Source organism: Phasianus colchicus, chromosome Z (assembly GCF_987193195.1).
Source record: "Phasianus colchicus chromosome Z, bPhaCol1.hap1.1, whole genome shotgun sequence".
NCBI classification, from domain to species: Eukaryota; Metazoa; Chordata; class Aves; order Galliformes; family Phasianidae; genus Phasianus; species Phasianus colchicus.
In genome coordinates this window covers 60,782,484-60,795,942 of record NC_143476.1, presented here as the reverse complement: position 1 = coordinate 60,795,942, position 13,459 = coordinate 60,782,484, and the positions used below count along the sequence as shown (strand labels likewise).

Here is a 13,459-nt window from a genome sequence, read left to right as displayed (position 1 = left end):
TTTTGCTTGGCCCAGCCACTGCTCTGCGGGGCAAGGAACTCCGCCTATCTCCTCCAGTACCATGGCTAGGAATAACGTTTTCTTTTCAGCAAGTTATGCTAACAAAGTCTCCTGCGTGTACTAAGAAGCAAAAGGGATGAGGTTCTGGTTTTAAAAGCTGAAAGAAAAGGGAAAAAAAAGAATGCAGCTCTGCTCAGCCAGGCTGCAAATCAATCTTATGAAATGCTGCACACAGAGCTCACAGGGTCAGCTCTGCGAGAGCTTTTCTTGCCTGTTATTCTTTCCAGTAACGCAGGAACGTACTGGAAGCGGAAGGGAAAACCACCCTAGACAGAAAGCATCCCATACATCAACCCTTTTTCTTCACACAGCCTCACCTATCAGAAGGCAAAGCTAAGGCCTCGCACCCACTCTGCTGAAAGGACCGTGCCCGAACGCACACTCGTGAACCAACAACAGCGGATCCGGCGCCGCAGGAAGCGCCTGGCACCCGCGGATAGCGGTATCCACACTGGAAGCGCAGGACCCCAAGAAGCCCATCAGCGCCTACCGAGCCCCTCGAACGCAACCACACAAGGGAAACACAGCGGCTGCGAGCGGCCGCGGGGAGGAGACATCCTCCAGGGAGGGGAACTGCCCGCCGGAAGGGGGCAAAGAAGAGCGAGAGAAGGAGGCGCTCAGGGACCTTCCCTCCCGCGGCCGCCGGTGACGCGCGGACGGCTGCCTCCGCCAGGCCCGCAGCCGCCCTGCCGCCCCGCAGGCCGAGCCGCGGCCCCGGGAGCGGGGAGCAACAGGCTCGGCCCCCCGCGGCCTCTCTCCTCCTCCAGACCGCCCCGCCCGCCGAGCCAGCAACACGACGACAGAACTTCGCAAATAAACACACTTAAAGAGCTAACTCGCAACTCCGCACGGCCGGCGCTCCTCTTTTCCGAGCTCCTCTCCCCGCAGCCCCTCCGTCCCTCTTACCGGCGGCTCCGCGGGCCCCGCTCTCCGCCTTCGCCCTCCCCGCCCCCGAGTAACGGCGCCGCGCCGCGGGGAAGCGCGCTCGGGCACGCCCCGCCGGCCTGAAATCTAATCCTGCCCGCCGCCCCCCCGGGCCGGCCCTGCGGCACCACCCGGCGCATCCCGGGGGGGGGGTGGGCTGAGCTGCTCTGCTCTGCTCTGCTCTGCTTTGCTGGTGGGTCGCGCGGTCTGCCTTCGGTGAGAGCTGTTCCTCAGACAGAAACAACAGCGCAGTTAATGAGTCGGCGGTAGGACAAGAGGGAGCGGTTTTAAACTGAGGAAGGGGAGATTTAGGATTGATGTGTTTCTCTGTGACCAGAGAAGCTGTGGGTGCCCCATCCCTGCAGGCGCTCGGGTCCGTGTTGGATGGGGCCCTGGGCAGCTGGGCTGCGCGGCGGGAGCCCTGCCCAAGGCGAAGGGGAGGCTAGCCGGGGTGGGGGGGTTGAGGTCCGTCTCTTCCAACCCATTCTGTGCCTGCTGGAGGTGAAGTGCTGTCCTGCAGTGAAAATGATCCGGGTACTTGCACGTTCACAAGCAGAGTACTTTTCATGCAAATTTAAAGGAACGCCCCTCTTCGTACATTTAGTGTTTTTGTTATTACTTCTATCTGATAGATCGCCTTTTGCAAAAAGCTGGCTCTCCAGGCAGTATGTCTCATTATAGCCAGCAGAACTCCAAATGATCCTTTTACTGTGCTGCATTTTAAAATCTGTGTGTAATTAAGTGTTTAAAAATCATTCTTCCAGTTTATGAAAAAAAAATAATAATAATAATAATTTTCAGTATTTAACTCACTGTTTGCTCTATTTCCTCCAATGTCTTCTGATGAGCACTTGCCCATCAGATCAAATACTGCAGTTGTATTTGATTTATCTGGAACTGTGAACACTGTATGAACTGTGTCACCTGCATTCCATGTTACATCAGACTTCAGTGACTCTGGAATAAAGTCTTCAATAGAAATTCATCAGCATGTGTCATTATTCAACAGTGAATTCACTAAATGCAAAGTCAGACAACTATTCTTTTTGCTTATTCATATATGTATACATATAAAAACAATTGTTGTTTATGTAACAATATAATTATATAATTGTTTTCTAAACTGTTGTGTACTGAAATAAAATGTGGTGATATCAGGAAGTTTATTTGGAGTTTAAAAAGTCAAAATTGGGTGTAATAGTGTTTTACACCTAATGCTCAATATCCCCTGTGTAACAGTCCCTCCCAGAACAACCTGTTTTATGTGGGATATACCTTCCAGATCGTTACCATAGGCAGTACTGAAAGTATTTGCGTGGGCTTAGTTGTATTCTCGTACATGCAAAGCTGGACTTCTCAGTAAACATACAACACATCTATACCTTAAATATACATCACAGCAAAATAATGAGTTTTCACTTACAATAGCTGATGATTGAAGTCAAGTTGTGCAGTAACAGATCAAGCAAGTAGCAAAGAAAACTGTGTTTGGGTTTGGAGTACACTACTGATCTGGAGCGTATACATGCTAACAGGTTTACATAGATTGCAACAATAGTTACTCATTTGTTTCTTGTTTTTACCAGAAGTAAATTTTACTAGTTCCACAGTAAGGAAACCACTTTACCTCTCTGGAACTTTTTCATAAACAGTCTTATGCTATTAACAATTCCCCAAGATGGGCTTGATGTTGTACACCTAATGTACAACATTAAAATTGTGTTGTAGCTGTGTTAGTATAAGTAGAACATTAATATTTGCAGTTTTGAAGGATGCTGTCGTCAAAACCTGGAGGAAGAGAATCTCTCTCGTATTTTAAGCTTAAATGAGTTCACAAGATATTGAATGAATGTATACATACATCTCCATACATTTGTCACATGATTTTAAAATAAAACTGCAAACAGCTTTTTAAAATACAAGCTTTCCTCAAAAGACCATTACTACAACAAAATCCATTATGTTGTATTCTGTTAGGAAGACTTTTTAAAAAGATTGTGTAGGGGACCTTAAAACAGTGACAACACAACCAAGTACTTCCTATTATTATCTCCAGTAATATTATGAGAATGAAAGAGTATTGGAACAGGCAGCCCAGGGAGTTTGTGGAGTCTCCTTCTTTGGAGATACTCAAAACCTTTCTGGACACTTTCCTGTGTGACCTGCTGTGGGGAACCAGCTTTATCGGGGAGGAGGTTAGACTTGGTGATCTCAAGCTCCCTCCAATTCTATGCAACCACTATGATTCTGTGCTTCATTTCTCAGGCTAATCTAAAATATACTCCTGGTAGAAGTATGAATACTGCATGAGATGTCTACCTTCTGAATTCTTTTAGCACATCTTCATGGTAAAACAACAGAGGTTAATATTAAGAAGGCTCTGCTTAGATTTATTAGAAGACATGAAGGAGCAGTAAACTCAGAGGAAAAATCCTCACAGAAAGCCAAGACATTTTGTGTGTCCACTGAATCATTCATTAGGGGACTGTTGAGAATCCAATCTGAAATGGATACAGGATTTAAAAAATGAAATGAGACTAAGCTCCTGGTCCTGTTCTACCTCAGTCATAAACATTGACTTCACTGTGAAACAATATTTCCTACAAAACCTCTTTGACAACATTTTTGGCACAAGTTAGTGTATTCACAAAAAAAAAAAAAAAAAAAAAAAAAAAAAAAAAAAAAAGATGTATTCATAAAAGTAATTCTATAGTTTTATCACACTGACTTGTGTGTGAATACTATGTGGGTATTTTTTTTTACTGCACAGCATTTTTGTATGGAAGTTTCAATTGGATATCCTACTACAGAATTCATAGAATATGGATTTTAGGGACCTGTGTATCTCTCCTGAGAGAGAGAATTCATATATGTCTTTATAGTGTGCTTATGCTTGAAAAATTCCAACTCTGAACTTAAAACATAAACAAGAGTCTGATAAATCTTTCTCATAAGCACTAACCTAATTAACAGTTGAATGCTTTCTGCTTTTTTATGCTTATTCTTCAGTACTTACAGCATATTTTTGTTAATGGTTATGCACATGTACTTATTCATTCACAGGCACAATGTTACACTTCTGAGCCGAGTACTTACACAAAATTTAGGTTAAATATCACTCATAACCATTCTTGTCAGAAAATGTTAAGGATTATTATAGATCAAATCTTATTCCCAAATGTGTACACCAAGAGTAGTCAGTAGCATTAAGCATAATTAAACTGTAGAAAACCAACCTGAGATCAAAGGTAACTGTGATCCCAATTGCTGTAATTTCTAGTCTAAATATGTTAAGTATGTGGTTATGCGTTCTAACTTTATCTGCCCAAATAAATGTTATTTTTCATGGAAGTGACTACAATACATTTTCCAGAAATTATACTGGCTGAAGTACACAATCAAACTAAACATAACACTTTTCTCCTCCATCATCTCAACATAAAACTTCCACTTCAGAAGCCAGACAACAAGAACTGAGTAGCAGTTGGAGGTAACACCAAGCATGCTGTTATGCAAAGTTAAAATTAGGAACTTTCTCTTAAGTTTAGTGCTTGGAATTTATTCAATTTTTGGATTATTATGCTGGCAAGTACAGAATATTAGTTTCACTTACTGGAGCATGCATGCTGGCAAGAATGGTGCATAGATTTACATTTTAAAAGTTTTAGGGAAATTGTCTCCCTTGGGGCTATACTTCATAACTGTTATTAATGCCATTGGAGGTTACACATGTGCGTAGAAGAGAAAGTATTCCCCTTAAGGTAGAACCAAGTAAAAAAAAAATCATAAAAGGTATGCTAATTATTTATAACTACAAAACAAAATACTTGAAATTATGGCAAATTAAAAGAGCATTTATTTACACACAAACAGGATTGTTTAAAACCACAGGTCTTGCCCGTAGCAGAGGAGTTAAGCCAAGTAAGTGACAAAGCATATTAACCTTATCATAGATTTCTCAGACACTTAATACCTATAAGGAGAGTCTGGTTTGTTCAGATTAAGGTTTTTTTGTGTGTGTTTTTTTCCTTTTATTTTAATATGTTCTGCAGATGGTAACTGTGTATTTGACAGACCCCACTTGCTGAAAATGTAACTTCTTAGAAGTTTCTTTTTTCAGAAATGCTTCAAGGAACACAATTTGAGCAGTGGATGTAGTCTACCTTGATTCCAGCAAGGCATTTGGCACTATCTCCCACAACATCCTTATAACGATGCTGAGGAAGCGTGGAATAGATGAATGGATGATGAGACGGGTTGAGAACTGGCTGACTGACAGAGCTCAGAGGGTTGTGATCAGTTGTTCAGGGTCCACTTGGAGGCCTATATTTAGTGGTGTTCCTCGGGGGTCAGTGCTGGGCCTGGTCTTGTCTTCAACATCTTCATCAGTGATCTTGATGAGGGAATGCTGTGCACTCTCTGCAAGTTTCCTCTTGATATCAAGCTGGAAGGAATGGCTGACGCATCAGAAGGCTGTGCTGCTTGCTATTCAATGAGACCTGGACAGATTGGAGAGTTGCACAGAGAGGAACCAGATGAGTTTTAACAAGAGCAAGTGCAGAGTCTTGCACCTAGGGAGGAATAACCACATGCACCAGTACAGGTTGGGGGATTACCTGCTGGAAAGGAGATCTGTGAAGAGGCACCTGGGGGTCCTAGTGAACAACAGGTGGTCCATGAGCCAGCAGTGTGCCCTGGTGGCCAGGAGGGCCAGTGGTATCGTGGGGTGCATTAAAAAAAAGCATGGCCAACCGGTCTATGGAGGTAATCCTCCTCCTTTACTCTGCCCTGGTGAGACCTCACTTGGAGTATTGTGCCCAGTTCTGGGCTTTCTGGTACAAAAAAGACAAGGATCTCCTGGAAAAAGTCCAGGAGGGCTACAAAGGTGATAAAGGGCCTGGAGCACCTCTCGTGTGAGGAAAGGCTGAGCAACCTGGATCCGTTCAGCCTTGGGAATTAAAGACCCAGAGGGGATCTGATATAATACAATAAGTATCTAAGATGTGGGAGGCAAAGGAATGAGGCCAGACTCTTTTCGGTGGTGCATGGTGATAGGCCAAGGGGAAATGGCTACAAACTGAAGTATAGGAAGTTCCACACAAATGTGCATAAGAACTTCTTCACAGTAGGGGTGACAGAGAACTGGAACAGGCTGCCCAGAGAGATTGTGGAGTCTCCTTCTTTGGAGATGTTCAGGACCCACCTGGACAACCACCTGTGCAACCTGGTCTAGGGAGCTTGCTTTGGCAGGAGGATTGGACTTGATCTCTAGAGATCCCTTTCAACCCCTACAATTCTTTGATTCTGTAATTCCAAAGCACCTTGTCATTAGCAGTACTCACTAACGCAAGAGTTGATGCAGTATTTGAAAACAAAAGATGATAAATCTTTGAAAAAGAATGTATTAGAAAAATAGGTATGTACTACATGAGAATACTTTGAGCTTTAAAATCAGAATGGGAAGAACTGGCCTAACCAGTTTAGAAGTTTGTATTCGGTTAATCATGTTAACATTATTCTCTAACATCGTAGCTTGTCTTCACTAAATACTGGGGTATCAGAACAACGATATATATTTCTTTGAAAAAATGCTTCGAAATTAACCAATTTTACAGATAGCTAAACTGCAGCATATTAGATGGGAGGGAATCATTATTATAGGAAGAGAAGGAAATACTTCTCTGGGTGGCTAATTTATTTTTGGAATAAATCCTCTTGAAGATGAATAGGTGGAATTAATATAAGCTGACCATAAACCAGCTGTTTATAGATTGATTTATCACATGCCCTTGCAGTTTATTATGCAGAAGGATAGTCCTGCATGTGGTACTGACCAAGCAGCTTCTATACTCTTCTGTATGGACTACTGAGATAATCAGTGTCTCAGATTCTACCCTAGCACTTGTTTTCAGCAGTTCTTTGCTTCTGACCCAAACTGAGAACTTGGAGAGGTGTTCCTGTTTGGATTTAATTCAGTAGTTTTCAGAGGGAAAATCTTTGTTTTCAGTCATGAGCCTTGTTTTCTCAGAAACAATGACTACTCATTTTCGATAAAGAGCTCTCTACTTACTGTCAAAAAGGGATCTTCTGGTCTGAGACAAGAACCATCATCGGAATGGTAGTCTTTGCATGAGGGCGGGCAATGAATGACCATAGAATTTGGATAGGCTTGCCAAGTAATTCTGCATCTTGCCAAGCTGGAGGAACTTGGCAAACAACTGTCCTCCATGACCTTCCAGAGGGTGTTTATCCAAGAGGGATTTTTCCGCATGGTTCTGCATAATTTCTCAATTTTAAGTTACATGTAGAGAATAAGCCAAAAGATACATTGATGTTCTTCTTTCATTTTGTTTTCAGTGTAGCTGTACTTTGGCTTAGCCCAAAATATCTTTACTGGTATTATTAACTGCAGCTAATGCTATTAATACTTAGTTGGATAAAATATCTGATTAGTGCAGACCAGGAACTACCAAAACAGCGTTGATGTTGATATGGAGATTTGGAGAGTTTAAAATTTTACTTTAAGCACACATCCCCTTGCCTAGGAATTTAAAACTGCATATTGCTCATTCACATCAACCCAATTGTTTAAGGATGACGAGCTGACATCTCCAAAGGAAATTGTTACAGTCTGTTGAAGAGGATACCCCGGAAAAAGGATTCAAAAGCAGTTATCATGTCATCACATACCTGTGCTAATTTGTCTAGCAAGATCAGCACCTGTAAGACAATCCAGAGTGGGGAACCTTTCCCATGTTGAAAGCATCTCATATTCAGTGAGTAGGATAAGAAAAAGAAACTATTGTTGCAGACTTGGCTCAGATATAAATGAGCGTGTTTGTTACTGGGTGAGTTTTCAAGACCTGAGGCAGGTTCGTTGATGTAAGAATTCATAGAGTTTTCTTTGATTTTTACCAGACTTTCTTTCCCGTGGACACTCCAGTGCAGGGAAGTTCATGGTTCTTGCACACTACCAAAGAAGTACTAAGAAAAACTGAAAAAGAACACCACATGGAAAGATACTTTAACTGACTAAAAGACTTTAAAAGGTTGGTGTTTCTGGAATAGGCCCATCTATATAAATATCTGAGAACTGGAAGGTAAATTTTACATCATTCTTAAATAGGAATTTAGTATTAAGTGAAAATCATTTTAGCAAATGAAGCGGATATGAATTTAGCCCAACTGTGCTCTCAATAGCATTAAAAAAGCTGTGTTACTGTGTGAAGCTGACTCCATAAATCCCTTTCTTCTGTTAAAGTGCACCTCTCTGGTTTGGTCATCTGCTTCTCATATGTAAGGGTTCCTTCTCACAGTGGTAAGACTGTGAGGAGATCTCAAAGACTTTGGTATGTAGCATGTGAAATTTTGCCCTTAGCTGTTCAGTAAGTACCAGGAACCTAAATCATAATTAACAATAAGAATGAATGTGCAGTGTGGAAATACACAACTGTAGCAAGCTGAAATTGTCACTTCCAGCAGTAAAAGGCCATTCAGTACTCTCAATTTTGTATGCAGAAAATTGTTTATTCTCCAACTAGATTGTGTTGCCACTGTCATTAGCTATATCTCCATTTTCTCCAGCTTTTAAGAATTAATACACTGTCCGTAGCACAGAGTAAGATCTCAAAGCACTCATAAACTTCCCTCCTCTCTTCTGGCTTGAGCCAACATCAAGTCTACAATCAGTCATAATCTCACAGTGTGTTATGCAAAGACAGGCTCTGATGAACTGCCTTTTTTTTTTTTCATCACATGGCTGCCTTTTAATTTTTGTTGCCAAGGGGACAAACCAAGAGGAAATGGATTTAACAACTGTAAAATGATGAATTTTAAAGCTGCTGTTACTAATATTTGAACTCTGATTCTAATTTGTATGCAGGAGGAATGAAGAATAACAATATCGTTTCACAAAATAAACAAAATACGACCAAACAAAAATCACCCTTTCACTCCTGCCTTCTTTTCGTACTCATATCATTTGAGAATTCAAGCTTCAAATATAAATGTCCGACATCACCAGTAACATGGAGAGGCGAAGGGCATGAAAATACTGAATCTGCTATACCTCATAGCCTTATATTACTTTAACATACACAGACATTCTTGAAGGTCCAAAATGTCTACTTTATACAAAGCTACTCTAACAGCAGATAACAAGAGAGACATTTCTACATCTCCCTCTCCCCCTTGAATGTTTTTCAACAGGAAAAGCTTGAGGGAAACCGGTAGAAACAATAGCCCATGTAGTTTTTAATGTCTTTCTGCATAAATCAGCTGGGTCACCTTAGACCATGAGCTGTCCTATAATCCTTCCAACAAACAACATAGAACCTTTCATCCAGTTCAGGTGGCTTCAGGAAGCCTTTTTCCTTCCCTTCTCGATGTCACTGCATTTTTCTTCCTCTCTGGGACCTGAAACTGGTGTAGAAGCTCCGCTGGTACCTTCAGCTTTGCTTACAAAATCACCCTTCACTGCAGAAATCTTATGTTGATGGTTTTTCTGATAATGCCACTGTTCATTCCTTTGTTATGAACTAGATATTGAAACTATCCTAGGAAAAGCTAGAGAGAATTAGTACCAAAAGAACGTACTGGAGTTGGAGAGATCAAAATGTTCTTCTCTAGATACCTGCAAATACTTGAAGAAGAGTACTGGTATTTTACACCCAACTCTCAGTCTCTCCAAAGTCTCCTTCCTGAGACTTCACACCTTGAAATCCATCACCATTATGTTTTGACATTGCATTTACAGAGATGACTCTGTTTCCTAGTACACTCTTGGGAAGGCATGCTAGGATTCATAGACCAAACATATTTTTATCCAACTTTGAGGATTGTGTCCAGAATTTTCAATCGATATGTACCTTCTTTCCCAGATGTCTGAATGGACAAAGTATATTTTGCTTCTCCTTCACTGTTTTAAAGTGAGAATCAGGCATTTAAAACAATCAATGCTTTCCTCTTGAAAAGCATTTAAACTCACATTTCTTGCAAAAGAGAAGTAACCTAGACTGTACTAACTACTAGTATTCAGAGGTAGGTTATTCTGACTTTTGGCACTAAGACTGCTCCAATTTTCAGTCTGCATACACAGCACTATTTAAATTTTGAAACAGTAGTCTTTAATCTATTCACTCCAGTGATTGTCACGCTAATGTCTTTGATCAAGAAAGCAAATCACCATAGAATCATAGAATGTCCTGGGTTGAAAAGGACCATAATGATCATCTAGTTTCAACCCCAATGCCACGGGCAGGGTCACCAACCATTAGACCAGGCTGCCCAAAGACTCATGCAGACTGGCCTTGAAGGCATTCAGGGATGGGGCATCCACAACCTGCTTGGGCAACCTGTTCCAGTGTGACACCACCCTCTGAGTGAAAAACTTCCTCCTAATATCTAACCTAAATCTCCCCTTTCTCAGTTTAAGACCATTCCGCCTTGTCCTATCACTATCTGCCCTGATAGACAGCCGTTCCTTCTTCTGTTTATATGTTCCCTTCAAGTATTGAAAGGACACAGTGAGCTCTTCCTGGGGCCATCTCTTCTCCAGAGTGCTCAGTCCACACTTAAGGAGGAATGAAAACAGGATTGAAGCCTGCTATACAATGTTTATAATGTCTGCCCACTGAATTATCCTACGCATAAATGACATCTCTGCTACACATGAAACTGAGTAAGCTTTTGTGTCAGCTATCCAGAGCCATGATTTGTCATGATTTGTAAATCTTACAAGATAGAAAGTACCTCAGTCTCAGAAGATGAAAAATTTAAATACTTGTGTCTGTATTCTTCATAGATAAGGCAGCTGTTGGCCTAGCATCCTTCAGTAAGACACCAAATACTTTCTGCTCATATCTCAGTACTTCAAGATATCAAGTACATCAAGGCCCTGAAAGCAATGAAAGAGACTGGGCATGAAAATATGTTTGCATGCCTGTACCAAGCTGGACTAATCACACTTTTTTTGAACTGAGATGTAGACTCCTTACCTTCTAGTTTTTATCTCAAGAAAAGATCCAAATAGATCTCTTATTAACCTAACATCTTAGAATTTGGGAAATCTCGATTTAATCCTTTTGTATGAATTATAAGGAAATCTTGAAATACATAGAACAGGCAAATTCCTCTTCAGAACAGTGTGACTTACTTTGCCTCTGCAATCTGGTTGAGGGACAGTAAGTTTACACTTAGCTATGAATAGATTTTGAGGGGAAAAAAACATATATAAATATCTATATATACACTGATTTCACCTTCAGACTTTCAGCTGTCTCATGCTTCCAATAGGATAAAAGCATCAATCAGCAGTCAGAGAAGAGAGCATGTACCAGATACAGCAGTAACAGTCACACATTTCTTACAAGGTTATTTTCCCTAAAAGTGTGGTGGGGGGTAAATGACTGTTTGTCCTTGATGTGAGATTTGAGAAATCAAATATTTTAGGGGAACATAAATGTTTTGTAACCTAGAGGTACTGGAAACATTAAGGTCAAAGAGGAATTGCAAACTTGAAATTAAAAAATTAGAACACATGCTAAAACTCGAGGATTTCAAATCTTCAAAGATTAAAATGCTAAATCTAATAAACAGTCAGTGTAGAAGCTTGGAGAGAATCAACTAAGGAGATTTATACTTCAAATTAATTTAGTATATAGCTTAAAAATAATTTCTTAATTTTTCTTCAGCATTGTAAATAAATCAGGTGAAGACCCTAGAGAAAGTAAGAAAATTAAGGACTATTTTTATCAAGTGTTAGATGAAGAGAAGCATACAGTGTAACTGAGTACCTCATCACTGCAACATGCTGAACATATTATTAGCTTTTAAATCAAGAAAGACAGCTAGTGTTTGGTAGCTTCTCTGCAGAACTGATCCCCAGGGTGTCTGTAGCTGCCTGTAGGTCCAGTCTTGACTTCTTGTCAGTTGTTGCTACTTCAGATATGCCTCTGTGGCATTATACACTGCTGTGCAGAGATTGACAACATACCTCACAGCTGATCATGTTTTGGACACTAGAAACACAAAGTCTGCAGTAGTGAAATAGCATGATACAGATTTTTGTTATGAGAAGCAGAGCATATTAGTGCAGGTGGACTATGCTAGTGTGACCATACTGCTTTTGAAACCCATGTGACCACATCATGAAGACACACAGAATTATTATAGGTCACTCCAAAAGTAATGCCTCCTATTTATTCCATGGAAACTACAGCGGATACAAAGAGCACAATAACACTACCTGAAAGAGCAAACTCTCAGCTAGAAAATGCTATGTTTCAACACAGTCTCCTCTACTTGCTATGCATTTTCACCAACAATGAGCAATATGCACTCCTATGTCAGATGCCATTTTGTCAGACTGCCTTTCTGTTGCCATCTGCCAGACAGCAACAACATATAACAGAGTAGTGGTGGGAAGGTTCAGCCTCTACTGCCATACCACCAACATCTGGCATGGGTCAACATAATATAAGAGGAGACATTACTCTGAAAGTACATTACAGGGAATAACCAATATATAGTGCATGCAGACAATTAACATGCCACCACTATCTTACAATACGGTAAAGTGAAGTCAAGTGTTTTAGACAAGAAGACAGAAATTAGTTCACTTGTGCAGCATCAAACGTTATCTTTCAATAGATGAGGTAATACCTGCTCTACTGTTTTCTTGCAGGAAGTCAGCAGTAATCATGGGACACCATAGAGCAGAAAATATAAAGAGGAAGGAAAATGGAAAAAAATATTCAGAGCTTCTCCTAGCATAAGTATTAAGAGATCCCAAATTAAACGAGAATGTACTAATCAGAGCAGAAGGAGATAAATCTTTCAGAACATGTGGAACTCGTTTCTATAGAATAGAAATTTACATGGGATCATTTAAGATGATCATATTAATAAAAATGGATGGAAGAAAATCTAATTAAGACTTAAATATGAAGACATGAGAATCACTAAGACAGAGAGTAAATATTCATTAAATTAAAAAATCATAATTTTATCACAATCTTCATTAGGAACAGTCAATGTTTGGATGCGTTCCTGGAAGAAGTGGAGTAGCTAACTAGAAGGTGGAGTAGCATTACAATATCTATGAGCTTAGCAAAAGGTAAGAGTAAGCAAAACTTGATGACCCACACTGCAGAGGAAGTAAGCAGGCTAGTCTGAAGTTATCTTCACGATCAGAACATCAGTGAATTGACAAGTTCATTCTGGAATACTTGTTTTGTTTAGGGAAAGTCTTTCTAAGGTAGATGTTTGTTGCCAGGAAGTATGTAGCAAGTTTAACAAGATATCATAGGTGGCAAAATTTTACACTAAGGGAGAAGCTTGAAAATTCAGTCATATAGATATTTAATGTCACATTACATGTGAAGTTTCTGAAAGCATCTGTAACAACTTTATCAGTATCCTCACCTTTGTCTCATTTTACAAAAAGAAAACTTTATTGCAGTGTTCTGACAGTTTG

General features: G+C 40.4%; 1 protein-coding gene across 5 annotated transcripts in view; it reads right to left on the bottom strand.

The window, feature by feature from the left end:
- Window positions 1–1,112, bottom strand: part of MPDZ (multiple PDZ domain crumbs cell polarity complex component) — a 113,752-nt gene extending 112,640 nt beyond the window's left edge. Inside the window, exon 1 of one of the 5 annotated variants that reach the window (XM_031593195.2) lies at window positions 967–1,112. The gene's annotated coding sequence lies outside the window, so the exon portion shown is untranslated. Of the gene's footprint in view, window positions 1–883; window positions 946–966 lie in introns of those variants that run through there. The other 4 variants (XM_031593193.2, XM_031593191.2, XM_031593194.2 and 1 more) reach the window with 4 other exon arrangements.
- Between the last annotated feature and the right edge of the window lie 12,347 nt (window positions 1,113–13,459).